The 14,752-nt window shown below is 42.3% G+C and overlaps 6 non-coding genes across 6 annotated transcripts; all 6 read right to left on the reverse strand.

Moving 5' to 3' along the window:
• Positions 1-2,988: 2,988 nt before the first annotated feature.
• LOC126356929 (small nucleolar RNA U3) lies at positions 2,989-3,195 on the reverse strand. Its single transcript, XR_007565935.1, has one exon. It is a non-coding gene; the product is annotated as a small nucleolar RNA U3 (small nucleolar RNA).
• Positions 3,196-5,764: 2,569 nt separating this feature from the next.
• On the reverse strand, positions 5,765-5,883 carry LOC126357145 (U5 spliceosomal RNA). Its single transcript, XR_007566123.1, has one exon. It is a non-coding gene; the product is annotated as a U5 spliceosomal RNA (small nuclear RNA).
• Positions 5,884-6,819: 936 nt separating this feature from the next.
• Positions 6,820-7,026, reverse strand: LOC126356930 (small nucleolar RNA U3). Its single transcript, XR_007565936.1, has one exon. It is a non-coding gene; the product is annotated as a small nucleolar RNA U3 (small nucleolar RNA).
• A 3,317-nt stretch (positions 7,027-10,343) lies between these two features.
• Positions 10,344-10,550, reverse strand: LOC126356931 (small nucleolar RNA U3). Its single transcript, XR_007565937.1, has one exon. It is a non-coding gene; the product is annotated as a small nucleolar RNA U3 (small nucleolar RNA).
• Positions 10,551-13,119: 2,569 nt separating this feature from the next.
• LOC126357146 (U5 spliceosomal RNA) lies at positions 13,120-13,238 on the reverse strand. The gene has a single exon (XR_007566124.1). It is a non-coding gene; the product is annotated as a U5 spliceosomal RNA (small nuclear RNA).
• A 936-nt stretch (positions 13,239-14,174) lies between these two features.
• LOC126356993 (small nucleolar RNA U3) lies at positions 14,175-14,381 on the reverse strand. The gene has a single exon (XR_007565991.1). It is a non-coding gene; the product is annotated as a small nucleolar RNA U3 (small nucleolar RNA).
• Between the last annotated feature and the right edge of the window lie 371 nt (positions 14,382-14,752).

Consider the following 14,752-nt stretch of genomic DNA (forward strand, 5'->3'; position numbering starts at 1 on the left):
CCAAATAGTCACTGAAAGAGAAACACACAAGAGGGCAGTCATAGGACACTTGTGCTTTCTTTAAAACCGCCTCTCTCTTCGAAAATTTTCGCACCGCAATAGCGTATTCACCTCACCCTAACAGTGCCAACTCTTGTCGATATTTGGCCACTTCCTCTTTCGTTTCACCTTGCGTCTTACTTGATACCCCGCCCAACAGCTGCTGATACACGCTACACGCAATTAATGTGTTTCTCTCTGTATCTCTTTTCGCCTACCACGAGTATTGCTTTTCCTCACATGGCAATTATGAAAACACCCACAGCTAAACAAACACTTCCATTCAGCATCACGTCCATACTATCAGTCATACACCAGTAATTTCACAGCTACTTGCTCCACTAATACATTTCTTAATGTTACTGTTAAACAGATGAAGAATCAAAGTATACAACAAGTCTCTATGAACATCACTGTCAGGACATTATACGCATACCATGCCCATCTTTATGCTTCAACTATGATGGCCCATGTGCTATGAATAAAGAAATTTCTCATCAAATATCAAATAATTTTACAACTATATAACTACTCCGACTAGCCCCTTACTAAAACTCTAGATGTTTAGCAATCCCGCCATCAATCTCAGAATAATCGCAAGCAGTGCTTTCATCCCATGAGCACTTCTTTGCAAACAAAACCACAAAACTACTTTTTATACTAGCTTCCTTGTCACAGTGAACAGGGAACTAATGCTAGTGCCCCAGTTTACTCAAAAACTTTTTCGCTTGCAACATATAAACAGCCAACTTGAACCTCTGGGATTTTCAAACACACACAGAAAACTTAATTCCACAGAAATTTAGGAGTAACAGTGGTTGCCTGACATTTTCATACATACTCAAATAGCTACTTCTATGCACTTCACACAATGTTCTCATCATGTTCCACCAGAGAACACAGTTATCACTATGAATGGATTCTGGTAAAAGAGCCTTCAAACCACAAACAGCCTGATCAAAGTGATTATCTCCACATCCTCTGCCAATATCATGTCACTCTATACCTGAGGAGGGAAACTACAATGCAGGGGAAGGAGCTTCGTTGTGAGCACTGTCCTGGTATTTCATCATTAACTCTTCTCAAGCCAAGTATGCACCACCTCTGTGTATGGCTGGGTCAATCAAAAAAGACAAGCAGCATCAACAACTCACAGGACACTATGAACATTTTTACCATTATCTGCACCACCTTCCACTGATTTACTGAAGAAGAAACTGCAAAGTCTGGCCAATTTTGTACACCAGTAATCTTGAAAACATTGGAGTCAACAGCACATACATAGTTTCCAAGACTGTACCTAGGAACAACCCTTCAATTTCAAGATTTACATCTCACTGAGGCACATCACATCATACCCAAACTACACCTAGCAGGAAATTGCTACTCTATTCATTTCCAGCTATCTATGTCATATTCAACAAATGTCTCCCTCCCACCTACATCTTCTACAAAACTGAGTACATTGTTATGAACAAACAACCAATGCCATATTATGGCAACAATCCAGTGCCACTATTATCCACTCTCTTGAAAACAATTGAAATACTCATCCTGACCAACTATCCACCATCTTCAACCCAAATCTCACTCACACCATACCCACAAATCACAAACTTGTGCAGTAAAAATAATTTTGGGTTTCAAAACTCAATCTACTAATCACATACCAGTATTACTTACAACGCCTATCATTCATCATTCACTTCCAAATATCAGCTTATATGCTGTTGTGCAATTAAAGTGCAAATAAACACTAAACCATATAGCACTGAGGTATAGAAAGCGTTCACCAAGAGTTTCCACAATTATGCCTCTTGTGCCTCACACACACACAAATGTAACAACTCTTCACAATACAAAGCATTCACCTTCACCTCTGCACAATATTGCCTGCCATACATTATCGCAAGCACCACTCACATTACAATTCCTTTATGCTATTTCCAGATTAGTCTCCTGCCATTTATACAACTCAGACATTAAATAGCTCTCTTTCTCTTTACACTATCGTCTAACACACTGCACGCCATTTCAGGGCAAATGTACTTGTTTCATTATACTGCGACATGGCCTGTTACAATTTCAAATCAAGCAAAAACATCTACCTGATCCAACGTGCTCCGCTACTCCACACAACACAATCTACCTCTTCCTATTTACACACATTATTGCTTACATTACGTTTTACTTGTGATTGTGGCTCAGCAATAGCCGAGCATTTCTGTCACCATCCAAGCTGCTTCATTACCTCACCTGCCGCCAGATGGCAGCACGCCTAATTCCTGTCGGCGACCCACCGTTTGACATACAACGTTCGGCACACAACTGCCCGCAGTGCTCTGCATCTAACACTAATCTCTCTCCTCCCCACCACACTCGTTCACTGAAAAAACTGACAACTAGATAGTTCTTTGTACGCGAAACTAGGCCACATCAGACGCAACGTGTATGTAGATGTGTAGTGCAAGGGAAATATCCCCTGCTCCCACACAACTAATACTAGCTGACAACAGAAACAAAATTTCTGTCGATAGTATTTGAACCAGTCTTATTCATTTGCGAATTTCATGCATTCCTTCTTGCTGGTAACAGTGCCTTGCAAATCACTCAATTCATGTTTTCTAGCCAAACGTGCTGCTCCTGATTGTTTCGTACATCATGCATTAGTGGTCATTATCAAGACTGTGTTGTGTGTCAGCTTTTTATGGTCATCAATTGCACTCTGCTTGTGCTGCTCACTCATTCTTGTAACTCAAAGTACGTCGTTGTCATCCAATCCTAGCACTTGCAGCAGGACAAATCAACTGGCTCGTCACCGTGCCACTCGGGAAACTTCCGCAAGGCTTTCATGACATGTCGCAATCAAAGTCCTTCCACAACATTTCTGCAACGCGGCGGGTCACGATACCGAAAGTATGACTTATGCTTCTGATCTATAATAAAACCACCACTCGGAAAGCGCTACTCCCTTCCCACATCCCTCAGAATGTGGTGAACGATCATCGATTACAACCAAGATGCAATGAATCTCGGTCGCATGCCTCACGCTCAGGGACAGTGCTACCACTCATCATCGTGGTTGCGTCTACTCCAGCTTTGAACTAGAGAGAGTTGAAGACATACTACAGAAATGATCCTGTGAAGTATGATCTTGCTTGCAAGCTATCACCGCTCGCTACTTATGCCACGAGACCGTCAACACGCCCTACGAGAATACGACACACTCTTCACATTCGCGATTTACTTATCGAAGAATTACTTAAGCTCGGACATTCTGCAAAGAACCTAGTTCTACTCCTATTTGGCCGCCATGATCTAACCTTTCCTCACTCAACTATTCTGTGCGCTACCAGTGCTTTTTGCATCCGAAATCAGAGACCATTGCCTCAGGCGAGACTGTATGTAAACACCGCTTGCAGCTCCGGTCGCTAGATGGGGGCCTGGGGCACATACAGTAGCATTCTATGGCGCAAGCAGACATGCCAAATAGTCACTGAAAGAGAAACACACAAGAGGGCAGTCATAGGACACTTGTGCTTTCTTTAAAACCGCCTCTCTCTTCGAAAATTTTCGCACCGCAATAGCGTATTCACCTCACCCTAACAGTGCCAACTCTTGTCGATATTTGGCCACTTCCTCTTTCGTTTCACCTTGCGTCTTACTTGATACCCCGCCCAACAGCTGCTGATACACGCTACACGCAATTAATGTGTTTCTCTCTGTATCTCTTTTCGCCTACCACGAGTATTGCTTTTCCTCACATGGCAATTATGAAAACACCCACAGCTAAACAAACACTTCCATTCAGCATCACGTCCATACTATCAGTCATACACCAGTAATTTCACAGCTACTTGCTCCACTAATACATTTCTTAATGTTACTGTTAAACAGATGAAGAATCAAAGTATACAACAAGTCTCTATGAACATCACTGTCAGGACATTATACGCATACCATGCCCATCTTTATGCTTCAACTATGATGGCCCATGTGCTATGAATAAAGAAATTTCTCATCAAATATCAAATAATTTTACAACTATATAACTACTCCGACTAGCCCCTTACTAAAACTCTAGATGTTTAGCAATCCCGCCATCAATCTCAGAATAATCGCAAGCAGTGCTTTCATCCCATGAGCACTTCTTTGCAAACAAAACCACAAAACTACTTTTTATACTAGCTTCCTTGTCACAGTGAACAGGGAACTAATGCTAGTGCCCCAGTTTACTCAAAAACTTTTTCGCTTGCAACATATAAACAGCCAACTTGAACCTCTGGGATTTTCAAACACACACAGAAAACTTAATTCCACAGAAATTTAGGAGTAACAGTGGTTGCCTGACATTTTCATACATACTCAAATAGCTACTTCTATGCACTTCACACAATGTTCTCATCATGTTCCACCAGAGAACACAGTTATCACTATGAATGGATTCTGGTAAAAGAGCCTTCAAACCACAAACAGCCTGATCAAAGTGATTATCTCCACATCCTCTGCCAATATCATGTCACTCTATACCTGAGGAGGGAAACTACAATGCAGGGGAAGGAGCTTCGTTGTGAGCACTGTCCTGGTATTTCATCATTAACTCTTCTCAAGCCAAGTATGCACCACCTCTGTGTATGGCTGGGTCAATCAAAAAAGACAAGCAGCATCAACAACTCACAGGACACTATGAACATTTTTACCATTATCTGCACCACCTTCCACTGATTTACTGAAGAAGAAACTGCAAAGTCTGGCCAATTTTGTACACCAGTAATCTTGAAAACATTGGAGTCAACAGCACATACATAGTTTCCAAGACTGTACCTAGGAACAACCCTTCAATTTCAAGATTTACATCTCACTGAGGCACATCACATCATACCCAAACTACACCTAGCAGGAAATTGCTACTCTATTCATTTCCAGCTATCTATGTCATATTCAACAAATGTCTCCCTCCCACCTACATCTTCTACAAAACTGAGTACATTGTTATGAACAAACAACCAATGCCATATTATGGCAACAATCCAGTGCCACTATTATCCACTCTCTTGAAAACAATTGAAATACTCATCCTGACCAACTATCCACCATCTTCAACCCAAATCTCACTCACACCATACCCACAAATCACAAACTTGTGCAGTAAAAATAATTTTGGGTTTCAAAACTCAATCTACTAATCACATACCAGTATTACTTACAACGCCTATCATTCATCATTCACTTCCAAATATCAGCTTATATGCTGTTGTGCAATTAAAGTGCAAATAAACACTAAACCATATAGCACTGAGGTATAGAAAGCGTTCACCAAGAGTTTCCACAATTATGCCTCTTGTGCCTCACACACACACAAATGTAACAACTCTTCACAATACAAAGCATTCACCTTCACCTCTGCACAATATTGCCTGCCATACATTATCGCAAGCACCACTCACATTACAATTCCTTTATGCTATTTCCAGATTAGTCTCCTGCCATTTATACAACTCAGACATTAAATAGCTCTCTTTCTCTTTACACTATCGTCTAACACACTGCACGCCATTTCAGGGCAAATGTACTTGTTTCATTATACTGCGACATGGCCTGTTACAATTTCAAATCAAGCAAAAACATCTACCTGATCCAACGTGCTCCGCTACTCCACACAACACAATCTACCTCTTCCTATTTACGCACATTATTGCTTACATTACGTTTTACTTGTGATTGTGGCTCAGCAATAGCCGAGCACTACGAAAAATACATTACAGACTCATTTAATGTTCCCCTCCACGGAAATCTTTAGTAAAAGGCGAAAGATTTATTCGATTTGAAGGGAAACCAGAGTGCCGATCAACGCACTCACTTCCATACTTATGGCTGCTTCTCTAGTACTTCTGCGCGAGAACGCGGAAAATTCTTTCCCTCTTGTCCACTTCTCTACCGTCAACAGACTTCCAGTGCTATGCAAGCACAAACCGCAAAACTAACTGCCAACGCTGAAATACGTGTCTGCCAAATGAGGTCGCTATTACTCTTTACATAACTATTTTCATCATTTCTGTCACCATCCAAGCTGCTTCATTACCTCACCTGCCGCCAGATGGCAGCACGCCTAATTCCTGTCGGCGACCCACCGTTTGACATACAACGTTCGGCACACAACTGCCCGCAGTGCTCTGCATCTAACACTAATCTCTCTCCTCCCCACCACACTCGTTCACTGAAAAAACTGACAACTAGATAGTTCTTTGTACGCGAAACTAGGCCACATCAGACGCAACGTGTATGTAGATGTGTAGTGCAAGGGAAATATCCCCTGCTCCCACACAACTAATACTAGCTGACAACAGAAACAAAATTTCTGTCGATAGTATTTGAACCAGTCTTATTCATTTGCGAATTTCATGCATTCCTTCTTGCTGGTAACAGTGCCTTGCAAATCACTCAATTCATGTTTTCTAGCCAAACGTGCTGCTCCTGATTGTTTCGTACATCATGCATTAGTGGTCATTATCAAGACTGTGTTGTGTGTCAGCTTTTTATGGTCATCAATTGCACTCTGCTTGTGCTGCTCACTCATTCTTGTAACTCAAAGTACGTCGTTGTCATCCAATCCTAGCACTTGCAGCAGGACAAATCAACTGGCTCGTCACCGTGCCACTCGGGAAACTTCCGCAAGGCTTTCATGACATGTCGCAATCAAAGTCCTTCCACAACATTTCTGCAACGCGGCGGGTCACGATACCGAAAGTATGACTTATGCTTCTGATCTATAATAAAACCACCACTCGGAAAGCGCTACTCCCTTCCCACATCCCTCAGAATGTGGTGAACGATCATCGATTACAACCAAGATGCAATGAATCTCGGTCGCATGCCTCACGCTCAGGGACAGTGCTACCACTCATCATCGTGGTTGCGTCTACTCCAGCTTTGAACTAGAGAGAGTTGAAGACATACTACAGAAATGATCCTGTGAAGTATGATCTTGCTTGCAAGCTATCACCGCTCGCTACTTATGCCACGAGACCGTCAACACGCCCTACGAGAATACGACACACTCTTCACATTCGCGATTTACTTATCGAAGAATTACTTAAGCTCGGACATTCTGCAAAGAACCTAGTTCTACTCCTATTTGGCCGCCATGATCTAACCTTTCCTCACTCAACTATTCTGTGCGCTACCAGTGCTTTTTGCATCCGAAATCAGAGACCATTGCCTCAGGCGAGACTGTATGTAAACACCGCTTGCAGCTCCGGCCGCTAGATGGGGGCCTGGGGCACATACAGTAGCATTCTATGGCGCAAGCAGACATGCCAAATAGTCACTGAAAGAGAAACACACAAGAGGGCAGTCATAGGACACTTGTGCTTTCTTTAAAACCGCCTCTCTCTTCGAAAATTTTCGCACCGCAATAGCGTATTCACCTCACCCTAACAGTGCCAACTCTTGTCGATATTTGGCCACTTCCTCTTTCGTTTCACCTTGCGTCTTACTTGATACCCCGCCCAACAGCTGCTGATACACGCTACACGCAATTAATGTGTTTCTCTCTGTATCTCTTTTCGCCTACCACGAGTATTGCTTTTCCTCACATGGCAATTATGAAAACACCCACAGCTAAACAAACACTTCCATTCAGCATCACGTCCATACTATCAGTCATACACCAGTAATTTCACAGCTACTTGCTCCACTAATACATTTCTTAATGTTACTGTTAAACAGATGAAGAATCAAAGTATACAACAAGTCTCTATGAACATCACTGTCAGGACATTATACGCATACCATGCCCATCTTTATGCTTCAACTATGATGGCCCATGTGCTATGAATAAAGAAATTTCTCATCAAATATCAAATAATTTTACAACTATATAACTACTCCGACTAGCCCCTTACTAAAACTCTAGATGTTTAGCAATCCCGCCATCAATCTCAGAATAATCGCAAGCAGTGCTTTCATCCCATGAGCACTTCTTTGCAAACAAAACCACAAAACTACTTTTTATACTAGCTTCCTTGTCACAGTGAACAGGGAACTAATGCTAGTGCCCCAGTTTACTCAAAAACTTTTTCGCTTGCAACATATAAACAGCCAACTTGAACCTCTGGGATTTTCAAACACACACAGAAAACTTAATTCCACAGAAATTTAGGAGTAACAGTGGTTGCCTGACATTTTCATACATACTCAAATAGCTACTTCTATGCACTTCACACAATGTTCTCATCATGTTCCACCAGAGAACACAGTTATCACTATGAATGGATTCTGGTAAAAGAGCCTTCAAACCACAAACAGCCTGATCAAAGTGATTATCTCCACATCCTCTGCCAATATCATGTCACTCTATACCTGAGGAGGGAAACTACAATGCAGGGGAAGGAGCTTCGTTGTGAGCACTGTCCTGGTATTTCATCATTAACTCTTCTCAAGCCAAGTATGCACCACCTCTGTGTATGGCTGGGTCAATCAAAAAAGACAAGCAGCATCAACAACTCACAGGACACTATGAACATTTTTACCATTATCTGCACCACCTTCCACTGATTTACTGAAGAAGAAACTGCAAAGTCTGGCCAATTTTGTACACCAGTAATCTTGAAAACATTGGAGTCAACAGCACATACATAGTTTCCAAGACTGTACCTAGGAACAACCCTTCAATTTCAAGATTTACATCTCACTGAGGCACATCACATCATACCCAAACTACACCTAGCAGGAAATTGCTACTCTATTCATTTCCAGCTATCTATGTCATATTCAACAAATGTCTCCCTCCCACCTACATCTTCTACAAAACTGAGTACATTGTTATGAACAAACAACCAATGCCATATTATGGCAACAATCCAGTGCCACTATTATCCACTCTCTTGAAAACAATTGAAATACTCATCCTGACCAACTATCCACCATCTTCAACCCAAATCTCACTCACACCATACCCACAAATCACAAACTTGTGCAGTAAAAATAATTTTGGGTTTCAAAACTCAATCTACTAATCACATACCAGTATTACTTACAACGCCTATCATTCATCATTCACTTCCAAATATCAGCTTATATGCTGTTGTGCAATTAAAGTGCAAATAAACACTAAACCATATAGCACTGAGGTATAGAAAGCGTTCACCAAGAGTTTCCACAATTATGCCTCTTGTGCCTCACACACACACAAATGTAACAACTCTTCACAATACAAAGCATTCACCTTCACCTCTGCACAATATTGCCTGCCATACATTATCGCAAGCACCACTCACATTACAATTCCTTTATGCTATTTCCAGATTAGTCTCCTGCCATTTATACAACTCAGACATTAAATAGCTCTCTTTCTCTTTACACTATCGTCTAACACACTGCACGCCATTTCAGGGCAAATGTACTTGTTTCATTATACTGCGACATGGCCTGTTACAATTTCAAATCAAGCAAAAACATCTACCTGATCCAACGTGCTCCGCTACTCCACACAACACAATCTACCTCTTCCTATTTACACACATTATTGCTTACATTACGTTTTACTTGTGATTGTGGCTCAGCAATAGCCGAGCATTTCTGTCACCATCCAAGCTGCTTCATTACCTCACCTGCCGCCAGATGGCAGCACGCCTAATTCCTGTCGGCGACCCACCGTTTGACATACAACGTTCGGCACACAACTGCCCGCAGTGCTCTGCATCTAACACTAATCTCTCTCCTCCCCACCACACTCGTTCACTGAAAAAACTGACAACTAGATAGTTCTTTGTACGCGAAACTAGGCCACATCAGACGCAACGTGTATGTAGATGTGTAGTGCAAGGGAAATATCCCCTGCTCCCACACAACTAATACTAGCTGACAACAGAAACAAAATTTCTGTCGATAGTATTTGAACCAGTCTTATTCATTTGCGAATTTCATGCATTCCTTCTTGCTGGTAACAGTGCCTTGCAAATCACTCAATTCATGTTTTCTAGCCAAACGTGCTGCTCCTGATTGTTTCGTACATCATGCATTAGTGGTCATTATCAAGACTGTGTTGTGTGTCAGCTTTTTATGGTCATCAATTGCACTCTGCTTGTGCTGCTCACTCATTCTTGTAACTCAAAGTACGTCGTTGTCATCCAATCCTAGCACTTGCAGCAGGACAAATCAACTGGCTCGTCACCGTGCCACTCGGGAAACTTCCGCAAGGCTTTCATGACATGTCGCAATCAAAGTCCTTCCACAACATTTCTGCAACGCGGCGGGTCACGATACCGAAAGTATGACTTATGCTTCTGATCTATAATAAAACCACCACTCGGAAAGCGCTACTCCCTTCCCACATCCCTCAGAATGTGGTGAACGATCATCGATTACAACCAAGATGCAATGAATCTCGGTCGCATGCCTCACGCTCAGGGACAGTGCTACCACTCATCATCGTGGTTGCGTCTACTCCAGCTTTGAACTAGAGAGAGTTGAAGACATACTACAGAAATGATCCTGTGAAGTATGATCTTGCTTGCAAGCTATCACCGCTCGCTACTTATGCCACGAGACCGTCAACACGCCCTACGAGAATACGACACACTCTTCACATTCGCGATTTACTTATCGAAGAATTACTTAAGCTCGGACATTCTGCAAAGAACCTAGTTCTACTCCTATTTGGCCGCCATGATCTAACCTTTCCTCACTCAACTATTCTGTGCGCTACCAGTGCTTTTTGCATCCGAAATCAGAGACCATTGCCTCAGGCGAGACTGTATGTAAACACCGCTTGCAGCTCCGGCCGCTAGATGGGGGCCTGGGGCACATACAGTAGCATTCTATGGCGCAAGCAGACATGCCAAATAGTCACTGAAAGAGAAACACACAAGAGGGCAGTCATAGGACACTTGTGCTTTCTTTAAAACCGCCTCTCTCTTCGAAAATTTTCGCACCGCAATAGCGTATTCACCTCACCCTAACAGTGCCAACTCTTGTCGATATTTGGCCACTTCCTCTTTCGTTTCACCTTGCGTCTTACTTGATACCCCGCCCAACAGCTGCTGATACACGCTACACGCAATTAATGTGTTTCTCTCTGTATCTCTTTTCGCCTACCACGAGTATTGCTTTTCCTCACATGGCAATTATGAAAACACCCACAGCTAAACAAACACTTCCATTCAGCATCACGTCCATACTATCAGTCATACACCAGTAATTTCACAGCTACTTGCTCCACTAATACATTTCTTAATGTTACTGTTAAACAGATGAAGAATCAAAGTATACAACAAGTCTCTATGAACATCACTGTCAGGACATTATACGCATACCATGCCCATCTTTATGCTTCAACTATGATGGCCCATGTGCTATGAATAAAGAAATTTCTCATCAAATATCAAATAATTTTACAACTATATAACTACTCCGACTAGCCCCTTACTAAAACTCTAGATGTTTAGCAATCCCGCCATCAATCTCAGAATAATCGCAAGCAGTGCTTTCATCCCATGAGCACTTCTTTGCAAACAAAACCACAAAACTACTTTTTATACTAGCTTCCTTGTCACAGTGAACAGGGAACTAATGCTAGTGCCCCAGTTTACTCAAAAACTTTTTCGCTTGCAACATATAAACAGCCAACTTGAACCTCTGGGATTTTCAAACACACACAGAAAACTTAATTCCACAGAAATTTAGGAGTAACAGTGGTTGCCTGACATTTTCATACATACTCAAATAGCTACTTCTATGCACTTCACACAATGTTCTCATCATGTTCCACCAGAGAACACAGTTATCACTATGAATGGATTCTGGTAAAAGAGCCTTCAAACCACAAACAGCCTGATCAAAGTGATTATCTCCACATCCTCTGCCAATATCATGTCACTCTATACCTGAGGAGGGAAACTACAATGCAGGGGAAGGAGCTTCGTTGTGAGCACTGTCCTGGTATTTCATCATTAACTCTTCTCAAGCCAAGTATGCACCACCTCTGTGTATGGCTGGGTCAATCAAAAAAGACAAGCAGCATCAACAACTCACAGGACACTATGAACATTTTTACCATTATCTGCACCACCTTCCACTGATTTACTGAAGAAGAAACTGCAAAGTCTGGCCAATTTTGTACACCAGTAATCTTGAAAACATTGGAGTCAACAGCACATACATAGTTTCCAAGACTGTACCTAGGAACAACCCTTCAATTTCAAGATTTACATCTCACTGAGGCACATCACATCATACCCAAACTACACCTAGCAGGAAATTGCTACTCTATTCATTTCCAGCTATCTATGTCATATTCAACAAATGTCTCCCTCCCACCTACATCTTCTACAAAACTGAGTACATTGTTATGAACAAACAACCAATGCCATATTATGGCAACAATCCAGTGCCACTATTATCCACTCTCTTGAAAACAATTGAAATACTCATCCTGACCAACTATCCACCATCTTCAACCCAAATCTCACTCACACCATACCCACAAATCACAAACTTGTGCAGTAAAAATAATTTTGGGTTTCAAAACTCAATCTACTAATCACATACCAGTATTACTTACAACGCCTATCATTCATCATTCACTTCCAAATATCAGCTTATATGCTGTTGTGCAATTAAAGTGCAAATAAACACTAAACCATATAGCACTGAGGTATAGAAAGCGTTCACCAAGAGTTTCCACAATTATGCCTCTTGTGCCTCACACACACACAAATGTAACAACTCTTCACAATACAAAGCATTCACCTTCACCTCTGCACAATATTGCCTGCCATACATTATCGCAAGCACCACTCACATTACAATTCCTTTATGCTATTTCCAGATTAGTCTCCTGCCATTTATACAACTCAGACATTAAATAGCTCTCTTTCTCTTTACACTATCGTCTAACACACTGCACGCCATTTCAGGGCAAATGTACTTGTTTCATTATACTGCGACATGGCCTGTTACAATTTCAAATCAAGCAAAAACATCTACCTGATCCAACGTGCTCCGCTACTCCACACAACACAATCTACCTCTTCCTATTTACGCACATTATTGCTTACATTACGTTTTACTTGTGATTGTGGCTCAGCAATAGCCGAGCACTACGAAAAATACATTACAGACTCATTTAATGTTCCCCTCCACGGAAATCTTTAGTAAAAGGCGAAAGATTTATTCGATTTGAAGGGAAACCAGAGTGCCGATCAACGCACTCACTTCCATACTTATGGCTGCTTCTCTAGTACTTCTGCGCGAGAACGCGGAAAATTCTTTCCCTCTTGTCCACTTCTCTACCGTCAACAGACTTCCAGTGCTATGCAAGCACAAACCGCAAAACTAACTGCCAACGCTGAAATACGTGTCTGCCAAATGAGGTCGCTATTACTCTTTACATGACTATTTTCATCATTTCTGTCACCATCCAAGCTGCTTCATTACCTCACCTGCCGCCAGATGGCAGCACGCCTAATTCCTGTCGGCGACCCACCGTTTGACATACAACGTTCGGCACACAACTGCCCGCAGTGCTCTGCATCTAACACTAATCTCTCTCCTCCCCACCACACTCGTTCACTGAAAAAACTGACAACTAGATAGTTCTTTGTACGCGAAACTAGGCCACATCAGACGCAACGTGTATGTAGATGTGTAGTGCAAGGGAAATATCCCCTGCTCCCACACAACTAATACTAGCTGACAACAGAAACAAAATTTCTGTCGATAGTATTTGAACCAGTCTTATTCATTTGCGAATTTCATGCATTCCTTCTTGCTGGTAACAGTGCCTTGCAAATCACTCAATTCATGTTTTCTAGCCAAACGTGCTGCTCCTGATTGTTTCGTACATCATGCATTAGTGGTCATTATCAAGACTGTGTTGTGTGTCAGCTTTTTATGGTCATCAATTGCACTCTGCTTGTGCTGCTCACTCATTCTTGTAACTCAAAGTACGTCGTTGTCATCCAATCCTAGCACTTGCAGCAGGACAAATCAACTGGCTCGTCACCGTGCCACTCGGGAAACTTCCGCAAGGCTTTCATGACATGTCGCAATCAAAGTCCTTCCACAACATTTCTGCAACGCGGCGGGTCACGATACCGAAAGTATGACTTATGCTTCTGATCTATAATAAAACCACCACTCGGAAAGGGCTACTCCCTTCCCACATCCCTCAGAATGTGGTGAACGATCATCGATTACAACCAAGATGCAATGAATCTCGGTCGCATGCCTCACGCTCAGGGACAGTGCTACCACTCATCATCGTGGTTGCGTCTACTCCAGCTTTGAACTAGAGAGAGTTGAAGACATACTACAGAAATGATCCTGTGAAGTATGATCTTGCTTGCAAGCTATCACCGCTCGCTACTTATGCCACGAGACCGTCAACACGCCCTACGAGAATACGACACACTCTTCACATTCGCGATTTACTTATCGAAGAATTACTTAAGCTCGGACATTCTGCAAAGAACCTAGTTCTACTCCTATTTGGCCGCCATGATCTAACCTTTCCTCACTCAACTATTCTGTGCGCTACCAGTGCTTTTTGCATCCGAAATCAGAGACCATTGCCTCAGGCGAGACTGTATGTAAACACCGCTTGCAGCTCCGGCCGCTAGATGGGGGCCCTGGGGCACATACAGTAGCTTTCTATGGCGCAAGCAGACATGCCAAATAGTCACTGAAAGAGAAACACACAAGAGGGCAGTCA

The sequence above is a fragment of the Schistocerca gregaria genome, chromosome 3 (genome assembly GCF_023897955.1).
Source record: "Schistocerca gregaria isolate iqSchGreg1 chromosome 3, iqSchGreg1.2, whole genome shotgun sequence".
In the NCBI taxonomy this organism is placed as follows: domain Eukaryota; kingdom Metazoa; phylum Arthropoda; class Insecta; order Orthoptera; family Acrididae; genus Schistocerca; species Schistocerca gregaria.